At 37.9% G+C, this 23255-nt stretch overlaps 1 protein-coding gene across 32 annotated transcripts in view; it reads left to right on the top strand.

The window, feature by feature from the left end:
* The window catches only part of SPIN4 (spindlin family member 4), a 287004-nt gene that overhangs the window by 91132 nt on the left and 172617 nt on the right, over positions 1 to 23255 (top strand). For 19 of the 32 annotated variants that reach the window (XR_012429753.1, XR_012429751.1, XR_012429762.1 and 16 more), the window contains one exon: positions 19732 to 19795. The exons of the other annotated variants lie outside the window; for them this stretch is intronic. The gene's annotated coding sequence lies outside the window, so the exon portion shown is untranslated. The remainder of the gene's footprint in view (positions 1 to 19731; positions 19796 to 23255) is intronic. 32 annotated transcript variants of the gene reach the window in all.

The following is a 23255-nucleotide window of genomic DNA, read 5'->3' as shown; positions in this document are numbered from 1 at the left end:
ATTGTCAGCAAAGAGAGAGAGTTTAACTTATTTTCCTATTTCAATGCCTTTTATTTCTTTCTCTCGCTTGATTGCTTTGTCAAGGACTTCCAGTACTATGTTGAATAGGAGTGGTGGGAGTAAGCATCTTATCCCAGTTTTGTCTTGTTCCAGCTCTCAAGGGGTATGAATTCAGCTTTTGCCCATTTAGTATAATATTGGCTGTGGGTTTGTCCTATATGGCTCTTATAATTTTCAGATATGTTTCTTTATTTATTAAGGGCTTTTATCACAAAGAATGTTGGAGTTTATTGAATGCTTTTTCTACGTCTATTGAGATGATCATATGGTTTTTGTATTTAATTCCATTTATGCGTTGAATCACATTTATTGATTTGCATATGTTGAACCAACATTGCATCCCAGGAATAAAGCCTACTTGATCACAGTGAATTAACTTTTTGATGTGCTGAAGGATTTGGTTGACATTTTGTTAGCATTTTATTGAGAATTTTTGCATCTATGTTCATCGAGAATGTTGGCTTATAGTTTTTATTTTTCTCTGTGTCTTCACAAAATTTTGGTATCAGGATGATGCTAGATTCATAGAAAGAGCTAAGGAGGAGTTCCTCCTCCTCCTCAATTTTTTGGAATCGTTTCAGTAAAACTGATAACAGTTCTTTGTATGTCTGCTAGAACTCTGCTGTGAATCCATCTGTTCCAGACCTTTCTTTCATTGGCACCTGTTTTTTTTGTTGTTCTCATTGTTTTGTTTGTTTGTTTGATTGTTTTTCTGATTCAATTTTGGAACCCATTATTGGTCTCTTCAGGTTTTCACTTTCTTCCTGGTTCATTTTTGGGAGGTTGTTTGTTTTGAGGAATTTTTATCCATTTCCTCAAGATATTTTAGTTTGTGTGCATTTAGGTGTTCATAATAGTCTCTAAGGATCTTTTACATTTCTGTGGGATTAGAGTGTCATCTTTGTCATTCCTGATTGTGCTTATTTGGATGTTTTATTTATTAATTTATTTTTTGTTAATCTAGCTAGCAGTCTATCAATCTTACTTACTCTTTCAAAGAACCAAATATTGTTTTTATTGATTTTTTGTATAGCTTTTTACACCTTGATTTCATTCTGTTCTTGTCAGATTATACTTATTTCTTCTTTATGTTAGCTTTGGGGTAGTTTTGTTTGTTTTTTCCTTTTAAGTTCCTCTAGGTGTGATACTAGATTGTTCATGAGACCTTTCTAACTTCTTGATGTTTGTATTTAGCACTATTAACTTTCCTCTTCACTCTGCTTTAGCTACATTCCAACCATTTTGGTATACTGTGTCTCCATTTTCAGTCATTTCAAATAATTTTTAATTTTTACCTTAATTTAGAATTTTTTAAATTTCTATGTACTTATGTAGTTTTGCAGGATCTTGGTATTGCTTTCTATTTTTTTTTTTTTTCACTGTAGTCTGAAAGTATTTGGTATGATTTCACTTTTTTAATTTATTGAGATGTGCTCTGTGGCTGATTATAGAATATCTTCTGTGTGCAGATGAGAAAAATGTGTAATTTGCATTTAGTGGGTGCAGTATTTGTTGATGTCTGTTGGGTTCAATAGGTCACATATTGAGTAAAAGTCCAGTATTTCTTTGTAAATGTTCTGCCTCAATGATCTGTCTAACACTGCCAGTGGGCTATTTAAGTCTTCCACTATTATTGTGTGGTTGCCTGAGCCTTTTCATATGTCGAGAAGAACATATGAACCCCTGACCTCAGGTGATCCACCTTCCTCAGCCTCCCAAACTGCTAGGATTACAGATGTGAGCCACCACACCCAGCCCATTAAGGACATTCTTGATTCAAGGGAGGAGATCAAAATATCAACATTAAGGGGAGTTTGGAAGATGCTGATTTCAACCCTCATAGATGATTTTGAGGAGTTCCAGACTTCAGTGCAAGAAGTAACTGAAGATGTAGTAGCAATAGCAAGGTTACTGTAATTAGAAGTGAAGCCTGAAGATGTGACTGAATTACTGCAATCTCATGATAAAACTTTGATGAATGAGAAATTGTTTCTTATGGATGAGCACATAAAGTGGTTTCTTGATTCGGAATTTACTTCTGGTGAAGATTCTGCAGACATTGTTGAGGTGACAACAAATGATTTAGAATATTACATAAACTTGGTCGATAAAGCAGGGGCAGGTTTTGAGAGGACTGACTCCAATTTTGAAAGAAGTTCTGCTGTGGGTACAATGCTATCAAACATCACTTTCTATGGAGATACATTTCATGAAAGGAAGAGTCAGTTGATGTGGCAAATTTTATTGGTGTCTTATTTTGAGAAATTGCCACAGATATTGTGGGAATCAGGAGGACTAGAGAGACCTCAGCATAAAGCAGGAGGATTTATGTAGTGAACTCAGACCTACCGGATTAACATCTTGGGACTGAGCCTTAGAACAAAGACAGCACATGACCTTTACACACACTTCAAAAAGGGGGTGAGCTAGACTGAAATAAGCTTACAGTGGCTCAAAGTGTACTGGCACAAAAGCAAGGATACAGAGGCAGAACAAAGGCAGTTAATTAAATTGTGATAACTGCATAACTCAGGATTACACACGACTATTGCTATGCAGCCTAGATAGCTGTTATCTAGGATTGCTCAAAAGAGCCTTGCACTGGCTTATCTTATAACCTTCGTTATGATGCCCAGATGGCTGTAGCTCAGGCCTGCTCGGACGGCTCATGACATTCATTGTACTGCTTAGATAAAACAGAATACTTAATAGTGACAGATATCAGGAATCTATAAACTCATACTATAAGAGAAAGGAAAATTTGGTTTTTTTTCTTCCTTATGTTGAGGGAATGCTGGGAGTCTCTAGAGCACATTCTTTTGTGTCTTAGCTTCTCAGATAGTGTTTATCGAGGCTTTTCTCAGGTCTGGGCTGTGCCTGTTGCCACCCCTGGGATAAGTTAGCCTAATGCAGGAAAGCTTATTTATTTTTCTTTTTAATTTTATTTTTCTTTCTTTAATTTCCTCCTCACAGACACTCTAATTTTCAATAGCCACCAGGCTGATCAGTCAGCAGCCATCAACATAAGTGTAAGACTCTCCACCAGCAAAAAGAAGGCTTAATCATTAGCAACAAAGTATTTTTAAATTACAGTGTATACATTGTTTTTTAGATATAATGCTTTTGCACTCTTAATATACTATGGTATAATGTAAACATAATGTTTATATGCACTGGGAAACCTTATGTAACTCACTTTATTGTGATATTCCCTTTATTGTAATGGTCTGAAACTAAGCCCATCATATTTCTAAGGTACTGAAAAAAACGGCAGTTTGGCTAATTACCTCTACCTCTAATCTGATATTTAAAAACTCAGTATTGATGAAGGATAAAGGGACCTGTTTGTAAGACCTTTCAATTTTAGAAGAGTATACTGATTATTTAAAAATTAGCATCGAAGCATATTGCAGTGCTCAAGTTTGTCCATGTTAAGAATGTTTTCCTGGAAAATAACTAAAAATGTGCCCATAAATAAATTCAAAATTTATTAAAGTAACACTACTTGGCTAGAGAGATAAGACACGACCTTAGATGATATTTTATATCTTCATTGTTGTGTTGAAATTTAGAGTTTTTAAGATTATGCATGAGTTGTTGATTTATGTGTATCTGTAATCTTTATGTAACTATGTTAGTTTCATTGTGGAAAGAGATAATGCATGCATTCTGCTAAAACCAGAAGGAAACTGTTTATTTGTTGCAAGAAAAGGGTGACGGGGAAAGGAACTGTTACATAGTAAACATTGAATGTCTGTTCAAAATCCATGGCTATTCTGTAAAGGTTAAGTCATTGTTATTTCAGTCTTTTAAAACAGTTTTCAGAGGTTGTAAACATTTATAGAGTCAACATTCAAGCCATTTTTATTGTTTTGGAACAAAATCTGAATAAAATTTTAAGGTAGAGAATCCAAGGATTTTGAAAGTTTGGAAAGCACTTTTATGCTTAGATTTTTTCTTGTATGCTGTTTCTTACTTAATGTTCATGTGGACTTACTCAGCTTGATGACAGAAAACCTTTTAAAAATTAGTGTAGAAAAAAATGCTTTATTCAGATTTTCTACATTTTTACAGGTTTACCATTTCATAGTTCTATCACTTTTTTGAATTATTTTGAAGATTTTTTTTTTTTTTTTTTGCCTTTACTTTTTAGGAGTTTAATTATGGTATGTTTTTGTGAGGATTTCCTTCAGCTTACTTTAACTTCTGTAGGGTTCTCTTGCTTTCTTGTATCTGTAAGTTTGTGTCTTCTCTAAGTTGTGGAGTTTTCAACCATTTTTTCTTTCAATATTTTTTCAACCCCAATGTTTTTCCTCTCTTTTTGGGCCACTGATGGTTTAAATGTTGTGTCTTTGTTATTTCCCCAGAGGTCCTTGAGTTTCTCTTTTTATTATATTTGTTTCTGGGGGTGTGTGTGTGTGTGTGTGTGCGCACGTGCGTGCGCACATGTGTGCGTGCGTGTGTGTGTGTGTGTTTTGTTTTGTTTTTCCTTTTGTGTTTTTGAGACAGAGTTTCACTCTTATCGCCCAGCTGAAGTGCAGTGGCGTGATTTTGGCTCACTGCAACCGCTGCCTCCCAGGTTCAAGCAATTCTCCTGCCTCAGCCTGCCAAGTAGCTGGGATCACAGATGCCCACAACCACTCCTGGCTAATTTTTGTATTTTTAGTAGAGACGGGGTTTCACCATGTTGGCCAGGCTGGTCTCGAACTGCTGACCTCAAGTGATCCACCCACCTTGGCCTCTGTTTTTAAGATTTTACATATGTGGCCAGGTGTGGTGGCTCATGCCTGTAACCCTAGTATGTTGGAAGTCTGATGTGGGTGGGTCACTTAACCTCAGGAATTCAAGACCAGCCTGGGCAACATTGTGAAATTCTGCCTCTACAAAAAATAGCCAGACATGGTGGCTCATGCCTGTAGTACTAGCTTCTTGGGGGGCAAAGTTGAGAGGATCACTTGAAGCTGAGAGGCAAAGGTTGGCAGTGAGCTGAGATTGCACCATGACATTTCAGCCTGGGCAACAGAGTAATACCCTGTCTCAAAAAAAAAAATCTACTTTGTTGATCTTTCTTCAAGATCACTGTTTCTATCTTTTATCATTCTCCCTCTTCCTTTTTGTCTGTCCAATAAAGTTTATTTTTATTTCTCTTATTGTATTTTTCAGTTCCATAGTTTACATTTGATTCTTTTTAACATCTATTTATTTGCTGAAGTATTTTAATTTTTTGTTCTCGCAAAATAACTTGTAATTGCTTTTTAAGACATTTTTATAAAGGCTGATTTAAAGTCCTTGCCAATTAATTCTAGCATCCAATTTCTCTCAGTGTTGGAGTGTGTTGTTTATTGTCATTCAAGTTGTTATTTTTCTGCTATTTGGTGTGATGGGTAATATTCAATTTTATTATAGACATTTAGGATATTGTGATAGGAAACACCTGGTCACATTTAGATCTTTAATTTTACCAGTATATGATTCTGTTAAGGTGTATCATACAGATTCTGGCATGCTTCTATAAAAATTGGTTTGCTACTACAGTTCAGGCTGTCAGGTATCTCTAGGTGGAGGAAAAGAGTCTCTGGTTTGGGGGGACGAAGAGATTTTCTACACTAGGCCACTTATAGGCCCAGTATTCCCTTTTCCAAATCAGCCTTGTTGGCAACTTTCTCTTGATGTGAAAAGGGAATCTCTTGCCTGTGACAACAAGAGGCTTTTCAGTCCAGGTTACTTGTTGTGGCAGGGTCCTCTTTGGTGATAACACCTGTCTACCAGGTGCATATTAGAGAGGGAGGGAGTTTCAGTCCCAGGTGGAGAGAACACTTCCACTGACTACTTATTCTCAGTGGTGGTTTTCATGGCTTTTTTTTTTTTAATTAATTAATTTTTTTTTTTTGCCATTCCTATCGCTATTACTATTGTTGTCAGCTGGTAATTTGCTTTATCGGGTGGAGAGTTGAGCCTCCTCAGATTGCACCCTTCTATTGCTTATTGAGATGTCAGAAAATGCTATTCTTGAGTCACCTTCTTTTGGTTGGAGGTTCTAAAACACCCAATTGTGTTGCAATTTCAGTACTTGGGTCCCTAACCAGTTCACCTTCCTCTTTACACCTCTCAGAGGTTTTTGGTTTTTGTTTTTGTTTTGTTTTTGTTTTTGTTGTTGTTGCTCATGTTAATGCAAAAGTTTCTCAATATACATTTGGGAGAGAAGTGGCAAGAAAGGAGTCCATGCAATCTTGTCTGCAACAAACACTCAAACAATTTTAAAGTATATTTAATTTCTTGAACCTGAAAATAAGAATCACTGAGGAAAACAATCTAAAAACTTATGAAATGCAAAGAATTTAAATTATAATATTTTTCTTATGTTAAATTGAGACAGGCAAGTATAAAAGGGTCCCCAGAGAACCTCTGACCGCCCTGTGCACTGGAAGGAATGCACACTGGGTTGGAGCCTCAGGAAGTTTGCACCATTTGCAGCAGGGAGGAGCCTGGCCCCTCCTCTTCCTGGGGGGAACCTGGGATTCAATCTGCAAAGAGGGAAGCATATACTAGCAGGAATCTCACTCTGCTGAAAGTTCCTGTTTCTCTTTTTGCCCAATAAATTTCATTTTTCTCACTTTTCAAAGTGTCTTCCAGCCTAATCTCTCATGGTCATGTGACAAGGACCCAGCTTTTTGCTGAACTAAAGAGAAAGCTCTAGGACAGCTTTGGTGCCCAATGTGGGGCTTGAGAAGGGGAGAGGCAAACCAAGAAATCTCTTTCCCTCTCATTTCTAAGCCTTTTCATCCTCAGACGTCTGAGGGTAAGGCAAACTGCCACCCACCCCGTTGCTCCAAGGGGTCAGGGGCCTTTCCATGGATATTTCCTTCCTTTTTCACGACAGACAGTCAAGCAGTGTCTCCTCACCACCATCCCCTCCTTGACGGGGCTGGGACACATGGCCCAAAGTATTCCAGGTGGCTGCTGGCATTCCCTGCGACATGCCTATAAAGTCTCCTCATCTCCTAGCCAGGGAGTCTAACTCCATCCCACAACAGTTAAGCTTTTCTTCCTGGTGGAGGAACTGGTTGCATAAGAATAGGAGGTTCTTCCCACAGGCATCCTTTTTTCTTCTCCACATTGTCAGCAGTTAACTTTTAAATAAGTGGTTTTTTTTTTTTTCCTCCTGGAAGATGTTTTACTAGGCTAGGAATGATAAGAATCACTGTTTATATTCTCTGTAAAGTTTTGGTTGTGTAAAAGGATCTTGTGGAGGGTTGGGTTTTCTCATGCCTGTTTATGTAGTTATAGATGTGTTGTGTATGTAATTTCTATAAAAAGAGCTCTAATTAGGCCTAAAGGAAGGCAAGCACTTACATCAAATATTTCTTAAAGGGAAGGTATAAGCTGTAGTACCTTTCAGTTCACATGACTTTAGTCTTTGAGAAATAAAAACAACCTTAAATATTATTGGTAAAAAGCAGATGCCATCCAAATATAAATAGATGGACTAAATTATGCAGGTTAGGTACTAGACTTCCTAAATATTTTCAGGTTATAAACTTCCCTTTGGGTTTTAAGAACTATTTAACTTGCCTGCTTCACAGTTGGTAAGGCCTGGGGACATATGGAACTAACTATGCTCTTAATTATGCTGGAAGGAGTAAAACCTTGACTGCACCTAGCAGACAATTAAAACAACTTACCAGGTTTTAGATTACAGATAAAAATTGCTAGGACTTACCATTATGACATGTAATTAAGAGTACTGGAAATAGATTTATATGCAAGGTTTGTAAGAACAGTAAGATGTATTCTTTAGTTAAAGATTATAAGAAGGCATACAAATGTAAATTTTTTGCCTAGGGTCGAAGAATTGTTTTGAATTAGAAAGAAAAAAGCTAAAAGTTCAAACAAGTGATGGAAGGATTATAAAAATTAATGTTGCAAAATTCTGTGTGTGAGCATGTTGAATAAATTCAAAACAGTATTATATGGTTTTTATGTAAATTGAGCATTAAAACAAAAGGTTATTTGCTTATTTAAAATTTCCAAGTCATTTTGGCAAAATAAATAATTTATTGTAATTTGTAATTTTATTTCATAACATCAAGTGTTTTAATCCTCTAACATATTTAACAGGCTTCCCAAAATCAAACTTCAGTTTCAAAACTGTCTTTCCTGACACTTGGCTTTTTGGAGGCTCCAGAAAGGCCACTGGAGTGTTCAGAAAAGAGGGGTAAATAGGATTATTTAACATGTTTAGGTACATAGGAATGGCAAAATGGCGTTCAATCTCCTTTCTGTTATATTTTGGTGAATAATACTAATATATGTTCCAAAATTGTATGGAATTTCTAAAATTCTAATGTCCAAGTATCTGCTATCAACCATAATTAACGTTGTTAAGTTATTGTAAACCACTGATATAACCAAACTACTTTGTCAATTGTGTTTCTAACTGTAATTACCCTGGACATTTTGTTATACACAGACAATTGTCTTGTTTTAATCCTTTTCAAAAGATGGTTTATAATAAGTGACAAGATTGACAGGTGCTCTCAAATACTGGTTTCTGATATCTTTGGAGATTGTGACATTGGAATAAAGGAAAATGTAGAGCACTCGTTAAGACCTGAAGTGTTCACGGATATCAAGCAAAATAAGATTTAACTAAGTAGACTGAACTCAGGAAGCTGAACCAAACATTTTTAACTTTTGCTTTGAATATTGCTGATCCTTGCTTAGTTTTTCAGAGTCAAGGAAAATTATTTTGAACTATATATGACCTTTAATAATAGAATAAGATATACTCCTGTGAACAAAATTTAGAGCATGTTTGTTTTTCTCTGCCTGATTCTTCTATAATTTGGAAATTATATGTGAGTATTCTTAACTTATGGTAATAGACTTGTTTGCATCAGTGCAGTAATAATCCATTTTTCTTTTGCAACAGCACACAATTGAAGAAACTGGTTATTTTACCAAGGCTTTAATTGGAATCATATGCTTCCCTTTAAGGAGTCAATCTTGACTTGCAGAGTGGGTAAAAGCCCTGTGGGAGAAACTGGCCTCATGCCCTTGCCTACACATTCCCTGTACAGGCTTCCTGACCTGTAGTCAGTAACAAATGTCACTTTCTAACAGGCCTAGCAGCTCCAAGTTTATCTTGGGAAATTAGGAGGTGAGGATTACCCACTCACAGGTACTTGAGGATACAAACATATGGTTGGGCTTGGCTTTAAAAGGTCTTATTGGGGTGGTTCCAAGATGGCCGAATAGGAACAGCTCTAGGCTACAGCTCCCAGCATGAGTGATGCAGAAGACAGGTGATTTCTGCATTTCCAACTGAGGTACCGGATTCATCTCACTGGGGCGTGTCGGATGGTGGGTGCAGGACAGTGGGTGCAGCCCACTGAGTGAGAGCTGAAGCAGGGCGAGGCATCACCTCACCCAGGAAGCACAAGGGGTAAGGAAATTCCCTTTCCTAGCCAAGGAAACCCTGACACACAGCACCTGGAAAATCGGGTCACTCCCACCCTAATACTCCACTTTTCCAAGGGTCTTAGCAAATGGCACACCAGGAGATTGTATCCTGCGCCTGGCTCAGAGGGTCCCACACACACGGAGCCTCCCTCATTGCTAGCACAGCAGTCTGAGATCTAATTGCAAGGTGCCAGTGAGGCTGAGGGAGGGGTGCTCGCCATTGCTGAGGCTTGAGTAGGTAAACAAAGTGGCTAGGAAGCTTGAACTGGCTGGAGCCCATCGCAGTGCAAGGAGGCCTGCCTGCCTCTGTAGACTACACCTCTGAGGGTAGGGCATAGCCAAACAAAAGGCAACAGAAACTTCTGCAGACTTAAGTGTCCCTGTCTGACAGCTTTGAAGAGAGTAGTGGTTCTCCCAGCATGGAGTTTAAGATCTGAGAACACACAGACTGCCTTCTCAAGTGGGTCCCTGATCCCCGAGCAGCCTAACTAGTTGGCACCCCCCACTGGGGGCAGACTGACAACTCACACAGATGGATAACCCTCTGAGATGAAGCTTCCAGAGGAATGATCAGGCAGCAACATTTGCTGTTCAGCAGTATTCACTCTTCTGCAGCCTCTGCTGCTGATACCCAGGAAAACAACCACTGGAGTGGACCTCCAGCAAACGCCAACAGATCTGCAGCTGAGGGTCCTGACTGTTAGAAGGAAAACTAACAAACAGAAAGGACATCCACACCAAAACCCCATCTGTACGTCACCATCATCAAAGACCAAAGGTAGATAAAGCCACAAAGATGGGGGAAAAAACAGAGCAGAAAAGACGAAAATTGTAAAAATCAGAGTGCCTCTCTCCGTCCAAAGGAACGCAGCTCCTTGCCAGCAATGGAAAAAAGCTGGATGGGGAATGACTTGAATGCATTGAGAGAAGAAGGCTTCAGACGATCAAACTTCTCCGAGCTAAAGGAGGATGTTCAAACCCATCACAAAAAGCTAAAAACCTTGAAAAAAAGATTAGATGAATGGCTAATTGAATAACCAATGTAGACAAGTCCTTAAATGACCTGATAGAGCTGAAAATGATGGCATGAGAACTACGTGACGAATACACAGCTTCAGTAACAGAGTCGATTGCCTGGAAGAAAGGGTATCAGTGATTAAAGATCAAATGAATGAAATGAAGCAAGAAGAGAAGTTTAGAGAAAAAAGAGTGAAAAGGAATCAACAAAGCCTCCAAGAAATATGGAACTATGTGAAAAGACCAAATCTAAGTCTGATTGGTGTACCTGAAAGTGATGGGGAAAACAATCTGCAGGATATTATCCAGGGGAAATCACCCAACCTGGCAAGGCAGGCCAACATTCAAATTCAGGAAAAACAGAGAACGCCACAAAGATAATCCTCAAGAAGAACAACTCCAAGACACATAATTGTCAGATTCACCAGAGTTGAAATGAAGGAAAAAATGTAAAGAGCAGCCAGAGAGAGAAAGGTCGGGTTACCCACAATGGGAAGCTCATCAAACTAACAGCTGATGTCTCAGCACAAACTCTACAAGCCAGAAGAGGGTGGGGGACAATATTCAACATTCTTAAAGAAATGAATTTTCAACCCAGAATTTCATATCCAGCCAAACTAAGTTTCATAAGTGAAGGAGAAATAAAATCCTTTACAGAAAAGCAAATGCTTAGAGATTTTGTCACCACCAGGCCTGCCCTACAAGAGCTCCTAAAGGAAGCACTAAACATGGAAAGGAACAACTGCTACTAGCCACTGCAAAAACATGCCAAATTATAAAGTCCATTGATGCTAGGAAGAAACTGCATCAACTGATGAGCAAAATAACCAGCTAACGTCGTAATGACAGGATCAAATTCACACATGACAATATTAACCTTAAATGTAAATGTACTAAATGCTCCAATTAAAAGACACAGACTGGCAAATTGGAAAAAGAGTCAAGACCCATCAGTGTGCTGTATTCAGGAGACCCATCTCACATGCAGAGATACACATAGGCTCAAAATAAAGGGATGGAGGAAGATCTACCAAGCAAATGGAAAACAAAAAAAGACAGGGGTTGCAATCCTAGTCTCTGATAAAACAGACTCTAAACCAACCAAGATCAAAAGGGACAAGACCATTACATAATGGTAAAGGAATCAATACAACAAGAAGAGCTAACTATCCTAAACATATATACACCCAATACAGGAGCACCCAGAGTCATAAAGCAAGTCCTTAGAGACTTACAAGGAGTCTTAGACTCCCACACAATAATAATGGGAGACTTTAACACTCCACTGTCAGCATTAGACAGATCAACGAGACAGAAAGATAACAAGGATATCTCAGGAATTGAACTCATCTCTGCAGCAAGCAGACCTAATAGACATCTACAGAACTCTGCACCCCAAATCAACAGAATATACATTCATCTCAGCACCACATCACACTTTTTCCAAAATTGACTACATAGTTGGAAGTAAAGCACTCCTCACCAAATGTAAAAGAACAGAAACTATAACAAACTGTCTCTCAGACCACAATGCAATCAAACTAGAACTCAGGTTTAAAAAACTACTCAAAACTGTTCAACTACATGAAAACTGAACAACCTGCTCCTGAATGACTACTGAGTACATAACAAAATTAAGGCAGAAATAAAGATGTTCTTTGAAACCAACGAGAACAAAGACACAACCTATCAGAATATCTGGGACACATTTAAAGCAGTGTGCAGAGGGAAATTTACAGCACTAAATGCCCACAAGAGAAAGCAGGAAAGATCTAAAATTGACACCCTAACATCACAATTAAATGAACTGGAGAAGCAAGAGCAAACATATTCAAAAGCTAACAGAAGGCAAGAAATGGCTAAGATCAGAGCAGAACTGAAGGAGATAGAGACACAAAAAATTCCTTCAAAAAATCAATGAATCCAGGAGCTGGATTTTTGAAAAGACCAACAAAATTGATAAACCACTAGCACAATTAACAAAGAAGAAAAGAGAGAATAATCAAATAGACGCCATAAAAAATGAAAAGGGATATCACCACCAATCCCACAGAAATACTGCCATCGGAGAATACTATAAACACCTCTATGTAAATAAACTAGAAAATCTAGAAGAAATGGATAAATTCCTGGACGCATACACCCTCCCAAGACTAAACCAGGAAGAAGTTGAATCCCTGAATAGACCAATAACAGGCCCTGACATTGAGGCAATAATTAATAGCCTACCAACCAAAAAAGTCCAGGACCGCATGGATTCATAGGCAAATTCTACCAGAGGTACAAAGAGGAGCTGGTACCATTCCTTCTGAAACTATTCCAATCAATAGAAAAAGAAGGAATCCTCCCTAACTCATTTTATGAGGCCAACATCATCCTGATACCAAAGCCTGACAGAGATACAAAAAAAAAAAAAAAAAAGACAGAATTTTAGACCAATATCCCTGATGAACATCGATGCAAAAATCCGCAATAAAATACTGGCAAACCCGATCAAGCAGCACATCAAAAAGCTTATCCACCATGATCAAGTGGGCTTCATCCCTGGGATGCAAGGCTGGTTGAACATACGCAAATCAATAAACGTAATCCATCATATAAACAGAACCAAAGACAAAAAACCCATGATTATCTCAATAGATGCGAAAATGGCCTTTGACAAAGTTCAACAGCCCTTTACGCTAAAAACTCTCAATAAACTAGGTATTGATGGGACATATCTCAAAATAATAAGAGCTATTTATGACAAACCCACAGCCAGTATCATACTGAATGGGCAAAAACTGGAAGCATTCACTTTGAAAACTGGCACAGGACAGGGGTGCCCTCTCTCACCACTCCTATTCAACATAGCATTGGATGTTCTGGCCAGGTCAATTAGACAGGATAAAGAAATAAACGGTATTCAGTTAGGAAAAGAGGAAGTCAAATTGTCCCTGTTTGCAGATGACATGATTGTATATTTTAAAGACCCCATCGTCTCAGCTCAAAATCTCTTTAAGCTGATAAACAACTTTAGCAAATCTCAGGATACAAAATCAATGTGAAAAATTCACAAGCATTCCTATATACCAAAAAAGAGACAAACAGGGAGCCAAATCATGAATGAACTCCCATTCACAGTTGCTTCAAAGAGAATAAAATACCTAGGAATCCAACTTACAAGGGATGTGAAGGACCTCTTCAAGGAGAACTACAAACCACTGCTCACTGGAAGAACATTCCATGCTCATGGATAGGAAGAATCAAAATCGTGAAAATGGCCATACTGCCCAAGGTAATTTATAGATCAATGACATCCCCATTAAGCTACCAATGACTTTCTTCACAGAATTGGAAAAAACTACTTTAAAGTTCATATGGAACCAAAAAAGAGCCCACATTGCCAAGACAATCCTAAGCGAAAAGAACAAAGCTGGAGACATCATGCTACCTGACTTCAAACTACAGTAACCAAAAGAGCATGGTACTGGTAGCAAAACAGAGATATAGACCAATGGAACAGAACAGAGTCCTCAGAAATAATACCACACATCTGCAACCATCTGATCTTTGACAAACCTGACAAAAGAAATGGGGAAAGGATTCCCTATTTAATAAATGGTGCTGGGACAACTGGCTAGCCATATGTAGAGAGCTGAAAATGGATCCCTTCCTTACACCTTATACAAAAATTAATTCAAGATGGATTAGGGACTTAAATGTTAGACCCAAAACCATAAAAACCCTAGAAGAAAAATAGGCAGTACCATTCAGGACATACGCATGGGCAAGGACTTCATGTCTAAAACACCAAAAGCAATGGCAACAAAAGCCAAAATAGACAAATGGGATCTAATTAAACTAAAGAGCTTCTGCATAGCCAAAGAAACTACCATCAGAGTGAACAGGCAACCTACAGAATGGGAGAAAAGTTTTGCAATCTACTCAGGTGACAAAGGGCTAATATCCAGAACCTAGAAAGAACTCAAACAAATTTACAAGAAAAAAACAACCCCATCAAAATGTGGGTTAAGGATTTGAACAGACACTTCTCAAAAGAAGACATTTATGCAGCCAACAGACACATGAAAAAATGCTCATCATCACTGACCATCAGAGAAATGCAAATCAAAACCACAATGAGATACCATCTCACACCAGTTAGATTGGCAATCATTAAATATCCAGGAAACAACAGATGCTGGAGAGGATGTGGAGAAATAGGAATACTTTTACACTGTTGGTGGGATTATAAACTAGTTCAACCATTGTGGAAGACAGAGTGGCGATTCCTCAAGGATCTAGAACTAGAAATACCATTTGACCCAGCCATCCCATTACTGGGTATATACCCAAAGGATTTTAAATCATGCTGGTATAAAGACACATGCACACATATGTTTATTGTGGCACTATTCACAATAGCAAAGACTTGGAACCAACCCAAATGTCCATCAATGACAGACTGGATTAAGAAAATGTGGCACATATACACCATAGAATACTATGCATCCATAAAAAAGAATGAGTTCATGTCCTTTGTAGGGACATGGAGGCAGCTGGAAACCATCATTCTCAGCGAACTATCGCAAGAACAGAAAGCCAAACACTGCATGTTCTCACTGATAGGTGGGAACTGAACAATGAGAACACTTGGACACAGGAAGGGGAACTTCACACACCGGGGCCTGTCATGGAGTGGGGGGCGGGGGGAGGGTTAGCATTAGGAGATATACCTACTGTAAATGACAAGTGAATGGGTGCAGCACACCAACATGGCACATGTATACGTATGTAACAAACCTGTACATTGTGCACATGTACCCTAGAACTTAAAGTATAATAAAAACTAAAAGTATATATATATATATATGTCTTATCTGAGACTTCTTGTGGAACAGTTTCTTCAAAGCCAATCTAAAGGTCCTATGTAGAAATAGTTATTCTTGCTTCCCTTTATGCAAGTAATCAGGCCAAATGTAAGACTAAAGTCTATTTTGCAAACCACTTAGCCCTATCATGATTTGATTTTTTTAACAAAAATTAGAACTAGACGTAAAGAAATTATGTTTCAAAACTTACCATACTTTTGTCATTAAATTCTAAACTCACTAGTTGTTTTTACGTTTTCGCCTACATTTTAGACTAACTCTGCTTGTTCCTGTGAACCAATCAGCAATCTCTGGCTGCATCTCAGAAATAACAAGAGGGATGGGTAATGTAAAAATCTGGATCAGTACTCAAGTTCTGAGCAATTATCCTGCAAATCCTACCAGGTGATGGGAATAAATAGGATGCCCACCAATTGGAGGTTTCCTTTTTGGGAAAGTAAGATGAAGGGAGCTAACCCAATACAAGCACCCTGCACCCAAAATTTACCAAGCATAGCTATAGCCACTGGTTATCTGGTCATGTCACAAGACATCTTTTTGTCTCCCTTGTTGAAGGAGGACTCATTTCTACAGCCTCACCTTAGCATTCGGTTTATGATAGGAGTCCATGCAATGCCCCCAAGACACATTTTTCTCCAAAACTCAATTTCAAGCTTCAGGTCAAAGCCTTAAGAAGAAAACGACCTAAGGGATCCAGAGACAGGTGACAACAGAAGCTAATATATGCAGCACAGGCAAGCATTGCTAATTCCTGCCAATCAAGCCAAGCTTCTTGTTTCATGGATAAAAGTCATGCTGGTATCCATGGCATAAATGAGGTCCAGGGAACATCAAAGCTACTGTCAGTAGTTGGCTTAGAAACATAGATGAGAGGAGATAATTTATATTCTCTAGGCCCTCCCTGTTTCATGGGTGCAAGCCATTTTGGCACCCATGGGTGGCACCTGCCAAGGTTCCCAGAACTTGGAGATGCAAGGACGGAAAAGGGAAAGGATGCTCTTCCTTCTCTCCCTAATGTATTCTGGGTATCTGCTAGGAAGAAAAGGGAACCAGGAATGCCTGCTCCCCTCTTTCTTGATGGGTAGCCATTCATCTTGAGTCTGTACCCCTTCCAAATGCATCCTGATATCTGGGACTCCTTTGAAAAGCTCCTTATTTTTTCTATTCTCCTCCTCTGTCCTCTCTTCACTGATAGGTAACTGTGTCTCCATACTCTGGAATGCTACCCTCAGATGCATCCTCCAAACTGGAAAGAGTTAATTTCCCAAACCTTAAACTGGTTGGCTTAGGGTTGGGCTCAAGGGAAAGGAACCCAGAAGGCCAACATGCCAGCAAAAGAGTAAAGGTTTTGTTTGTTTGTTTGTTTGTTTGTTTTACCAATCATGATTTCAGTCTTCCTCTCCCTATACCCACTGGCAAAAGGCCTTGGGATTTTTAAGCTGTCCTTACCCCTCCCCTTGTTTCATTTCGATATGTGTTTTTTAATAACCCGGTTTGTCTTTTCTTGGCTTTAGGCCATCAAACTACAAATGGTCATGCAACTGGAGCCTCAGAGAATAGTCTGTTTTGCTGGGAACCCTTAGATAGGCCTTTAAGGGAGCTCTGACTGCAGTTTTCCCCAAAACAACGCCCTCTGTCAGCAGGAAGAAGTTAAGATTGGTCTTCATTCTTACCCTTATCTTTATTCTAATGTCTGTTAGATGTACTTCCTTACAGGGGGGAGTGACACAGCTGAGTATAAAGGGGTTCTCAGAGAACCTCTGACTGGCCTGCACACTGGGAGGAAAGTGCACTGAGGTGCATCACTCTTTTCCATTTTGGGTTTTTTTTTTTTTTTTTTTTTGGTGCAAGGTAAAAAACAGTAACCACAAAAACATTTATGAAAAGTCAGTAAAACAGCAGAAGTATAGTCATTTATGCAGCTAAAGATTTTTTTTTTTTTTTTTTTTTTTTTTTTTTTTTTTTTTTTTTTTTGAGACAGAGTGTTGCCCTTATTGCCCAGGCTGGAGTGCAATGGCGTGATCTCAGCTCACCACCACCTCCGCCTCTTGGGTTCAAGCGATTCTCCCGCCTCAGCATCCAGAGTAGCTGCGATTACAGGCATGAGCCACCACACCTGGCTAATTTTGTATTTTTATTAAAGACAGGGTTTCTCCATGTTGGTCAGGCTGGTCTCAAACTCACAACCTCAGGTGATCCACTCACCTCGGCCTCCCACAGTGCTGGGATTACAGGAATGAGCCACTGCACCCTGCCTGCAGCTAAAGATTTTTAAAAATCGAATACAATTTTTGTCAGTAAAATGGTAGACTAGGGACTTTCAGGGAAAAAAACAAGGGAAAAAAAAAAGAAAAACTCAAAATCAACACTGTTGGAACTATGCAAATTAATCAAATGTGTATAGAAACCTAGGGAATAAAATGGAGAAAAATGGCTGAATATTATTAAGAATAGGGAGCTTTATCCATTTTAGCTAGAAGTGATACTATTCCCTATATTCCAGCTTGTCTGAACCCGTGGAAAATATAACAGTTCACCTTATTGATACTAAAGAGAGCATGTCAGTGGTATACATCTTTCAAAGTCACATTCCCGAAGAATAGTCACTATTTAACATCTTTTGTTGTCCCTGGAACACCCAACTTGAAAATCTAGTCATTATTTTGCCTGATGTAAGATTCGGTATTAAAAACCACTTTCTGTGGTTTTTCTGTGGACATGACTCAAAAACATTTAAATACAATTGTTTTAGTTGCTCCTGCCTGAGATGATGGATATTAGGCCAACAATAGATTGTCTAGCAAACTTAAGAGGAAAAGATGAGGAGTGAAAAATGCATATGGGCTTTGAAACGTTTCAACCAATTTCGGGGATACTAAAAAGACAAATGCATGCATAGAAATGTGTGCATGCTAAAGAGAGATCTGAACAGGCACAAATGTATGACTTCTGGCTGACTTTGAGGATCTAGGTAAACAGAAAGTGAAGACTAAGAAACAGGTGCAGATCATCTGACTGAGTGTTGAATTCAATGCCCCAGCATGCACACTGAGACCCTTGGCAAAAGGGGATTTTACTATTAACGATAAAGGAATAAAATGTGTTATTAAAAATACTGTGAACAATTGTATGACAAATTGAAAAACATAGATGAAATGGAAAAATTCCTTGGCCGGACGCGGTGGCTCAAGCCTGTAATCCCAGCACTTTGGGAGGCCGAGACGGGCGGATCACGAGGTCGGGAGATCGAGACCATCCTGGCTAACACGGTGAAACCCCGTCTCTACTAAAAAAATACAAAAAACTAGCCAGGCGCGGTGGCGGGCGCCTGTAGTCCCAGCTACTCGGGAGGCTGAGGCAGGAGAATGGCGTGAACCCAGGAGGCGGAGCTTGCAGTGAGCTGAGATCCGGCCACTGCACTCCAGCCTGGGCGGCAGAGCAAGACTCCGTCTCAAAAAAAAAAAAAAAAAAAAAAAAGAAATGGAAAAATTCCTAGAATGACAGAAACTGCTGTAAATTACTCAAGAAGAAATAGAAATTATGAATATATCTGTAAGGCGTAAAGACGTTTTTCGGTATCTCAAAAACTTCCAACAAAGAAAAGCCCAAATTAGATGTAATCACTCAAAAATGTTACCTAATGTTTAAAGGATGAATGGCACTACCCCTTAAACTATTCTAAAAGATAGAATTAAAGGGAATAATTCTTAGCGTATACTATGGGGCCAGTATTGTCACAATGCCAATGCCGGACAAAGAAGTAAGAAGAAAAGAAATCTTCAGTATCCATTATGAATATATATGCAAAAATACTCAACAAAATACTATCAGACAAAATCAAGTCACATATAAAAATATTATGCCCCGTTATCAAGTGGGATTAATCTAATAATCTATCATTCTATTAATCTATGGAATGCAAAGTTGATTCAACATTTTGTTAAATTAGATTTAGACTAAAGCTGTCACCTTACATATTTTAACTTTGGCCTAAGGGTTTCTTTGTACATAGTGAACTGTAACCTAACTGGAGTTATAAATAGATCATAACCTCTTGTGCCAATCACAAAGTTTTAGTCACAGTTGTCCAAATGTTCAAACCATGTTCAATAAGGCAAACCCTGAGCTGTAACCAATTCAGCTATTATTGTATCTCACTACCATTTTCTGTATGTCACTTTCTTTTTTTCTGACCATACAGCATCCCCAGAGTCACACTAAATCTATTCTGGTTTAGGAGAACTGCCTGATTCATTAACTGATTTTTGATCAATTAAACTCTGTTAAATCTAATTTATCTCTTTCTCTTTTTTAACAGATGGTATTAGATGTGGGATCAAAATTAAAGCTTCCAGTGATCCTTAGGAGCATTAAGTGACCAAGTAAGTGAGGTACCCACTAGGCCCATTGTGTCCTTTACTCTCTCACAGCTGCTAGGGATCGTGGATAAGTTTTCTCTTACATTATGAAGCTCCATGCATTTGTGTTTGAGCTATACAAGATTGTTTGGCACATTTTTTTATCTGGACTGGGTTCAAAAGTTGAGAAAGATACTAATGGCCTGGGTTCAAGGTCAGATTGGATTTGAAAATTAACTGGATAGGATCCAGTTAGAGGCCTTGGATATCTGACTGGATCAGAGAGAAACTGGCAGTAAATGGCAATACTGCAGGGGTTGCAAACTCTGGCTTTCAGAAATTAACTGGGATTTTTGTGTTCTATTCCTTTTGCTTCTTTTCCTTGTGAGCTTAGGTAGGGAAAAATCATTGGCTAAATTGATGAAAAATATCTGAGAATCAAAGCCAAGAGTCCACACAAAAAATGGCATTTTTAATTTTTGAAGAAATTAGTACTCCACCTTCTGGCTATGCCTACATTTATTTATATAAATATTAGGCCCTGGAAGCAGCAAATGCTTACAAAAATGACAAAAACTTACTTAAGATAATTTAAAACTACAGTGGAACTTTCCAAAAAAACAGCACTGCACTTTAAGAAACATGTTTAAAAATGAGGTACTTCAATTAGACTAACTCAGGAATGCTTATTGATGTGCGTAAGGTTCTAAAGAGATTTCAATATTTTTACTGTCTTTTAAAAGGCTCTTTACAAAAAGAAATAAAAAAGCTTAAGTGCCCAGTGGATAAGAAAAAACCAAATCCCTTAACCTTTTGGCTTAGTGACACTTCTGCCTTGAATGTGAAAATAAAGCCCAATGAGGTGTATATAAAAAGCAGGTCTTCAGGTAAAATAGACTTGTTTCTTTTTCAGAGCTATCCATGGTGAATCCAGGCATAGACAATGCTTTCTTTGCCCTATTCCTTAATGGACTTCACCCCAAACTCAGTAAATTTATCTAAGAAACAGCAGATAAATTTAAAAGAGCATCTGTTGAACTAAGTTCCCCTCCCAAATACACCTGTCTGGCATTTAGCTAGCTATTTTGTAATTTCTATTTGCAGGAGTGTCTGACTCTGTTCACTTGGAGGAAAGATTGAGTCACTAAAACTTCTTGTCATTGGTTTAAATTTACATAATAGGTCTTAATTTTGTTTAAGGTTCTTTTACTGGCTATTTTTTTCTTGAGAGGACCTATACCTAAAACCTCTTTTTTAGGGGAGGAGGTGCTGAGCAAATGATGGTACAGTATTTAAGTTTTAAGTCTTAGCTCTGCGCTTTTGAGGTATAAATTATCTACATCATTTAACCTAAGAGTCATCCCTTTAAAAGTGCAGATTTAGGATTGCATAGTAACAGTTGCTTAGGGCAATGCAACAGTTGATTTGAAGATCTATAGTCTGAATAGGGAAAATGAAAACTATTTGGAAGCTCACAAATGAAAAATCATAGTGGAAGCTACAAAATAGTTTCTTGTATGTCTGCATTTCTGTATGTCTCTATGTGTTATGTGATAAAATATTTGGTAAATAAAGCTCGTTTTAATTTATTTATTTATTTGTTTATTTTTATTATTTTTATTTTTTGACAGAGAGTCTCACTCTGTCACCCATGCTGGAGTGCAGTGGTGCGATCTCGGCTCACTGCAAGCTCTGCCTCCCGGGTTCCTGCCATTCTCCTGCCTCAGCCTCCCGAGTAGCTGGGACTACAGGTGCCTGCCACCACACCCAGCTAATTTTTTTTTTGTATTTTTAGTAGAGACACGGTTTCACCATGTTAGCCAGGATGGTCTCAATCTCCTGACCTCATGATCCACCCGCCTCGGCCTCCCAAAGTGCTGAGATTACAGGCATGAGCCACTGCACCCGGCCCTAATGCTAGTTTTTAAATTGCTGGTAAAATAAAATAGGAATATTTCCAGGATTGTCATTATTAAACATATTTCAGACTTTTTTTGCCTGCGTCTACTGGGTTGGACAGATTTATGCTGTCTTTGCTACATGTTTTAAGGTTGTAAAATTTTTGCTTTTGTAAATTTTTTATCATTGCTTGATTTGTCTGTGAGCTAAAGCTGTAAAGCCTGGCTCCTGAGTTGCCCCAAAGCCTTGCACACATCTTACTATGAGTGTATGTCTTTGGTTTGAGCCTCTGAATTTGGGATCTGCACAGGTGTCCATGGTGAAGTCTTAGGATATTTGTATGTCCTCAGCACCTGGGCTATCAACTGCAAGGCAGAGCCAAGAACAGTATGGCCCCATGCTATATGGCCCAGCTTTTCTCCCTGCCCATACTTGGAGGGATTGGATTCTCCAGGCATCCTCTTCACAGACCTGTCTTCTGTCCTCAGCTCTGTATTTTGATATTTTGATATGTAAATTTAGAGCCAAGACAGGCCCTGTACTTCATCCCTGTTCTTGAGTGCCAGGTAATTTCTTGGGAACCAGGACAACTGGGGAAGATGTTAGGAAGTGTATGTGTGTCATCATTTCAAAATTCTTTTTAGTAATTTCAAATCACTTCAAAAATCTTAAACTCATGTTAAATTAAATAATACATAATCATAAACTGAGTCAATTTTGGGTAAGTAAAAATACTGAAATATTAGTTATTAAACATATGTTTAAGTTGCAGTTCATATACTTTGGCATCTAATTTTTAGATGGTATAGAAAAGGTAAATATATTTATACCTGTTAATTAAAAAATTGAAGAAACATATCTTTCTAAAAATTTATGAAATTGTTTTCATCTATAAATACTGATATAAAATAGTTCAAAATTACTTCCTTCCTAAGTTTTTCACTGGAGATTGGGTATAGAGTCAAAATTTTGATTACCATATGTAATTAAAATTACTCAATATAAGAAATAATTCTATATGCAGAGAGTTTTAGAAAAGTAAGATGTGTTTTTCATGAGGAAGTTTACAAAAAAGGTTTGAGGATATGGCTTTTCCTAAAAGAAAAGTAATATTGTCTAGTTTAAAGGTTATTTAAATGTTTCAAAATGGAGAAAAATAATATAGATGAAACTAAAGGAATCTAAAAAGTTGAGGAATAAAAAAAATTTAATTTGTAAGAGGTTGTAAAAGGTTTATGGAAATCTTATCTTCTGTTGTCAAAACCTAACTGAAAATAGATGGATCTGTTTATGACAATTTGTCAAAACTATCTTTAGTATTGATAATACACTAATATAAAAGTAAAATTTTGTTTTCTCATTTAAACAAGACATTCATGTAATATTTATGAGATAGTAAAAGACTTTTTTTTCACTTTTAAAGTAAACTGCAGGAAAGAAAAAAAGGAGAGGAGAGGCAGATTCTGTTTCATGCTTTTATAGAATTTTTATTGGAAAACTGAGTGTCTTCTCTATCAAAGAATAAAGGATTTTGCTTCTTATAAACCATTTTATTATTGCTTTCACTAAATGAATATTATTTTAC

The sequence above is a fragment of the Macaca fascicularis genome, chromosome X, assembly GCF_037993035.2.
Source record: "Macaca fascicularis isolate 582-1 chromosome X, T2T-MFA8v1.1".
In the NCBI taxonomy this organism is placed as follows: Eukaryota; Metazoa; Chordata; class Mammalia; order Primates; family Cercopithecidae; genus Macaca; species Macaca fascicularis.
The sequence above is the reverse complement of the archived record's forward strand: the minus strand, read 5'-3'. Positions and strand labels throughout refer to the sequence as shown.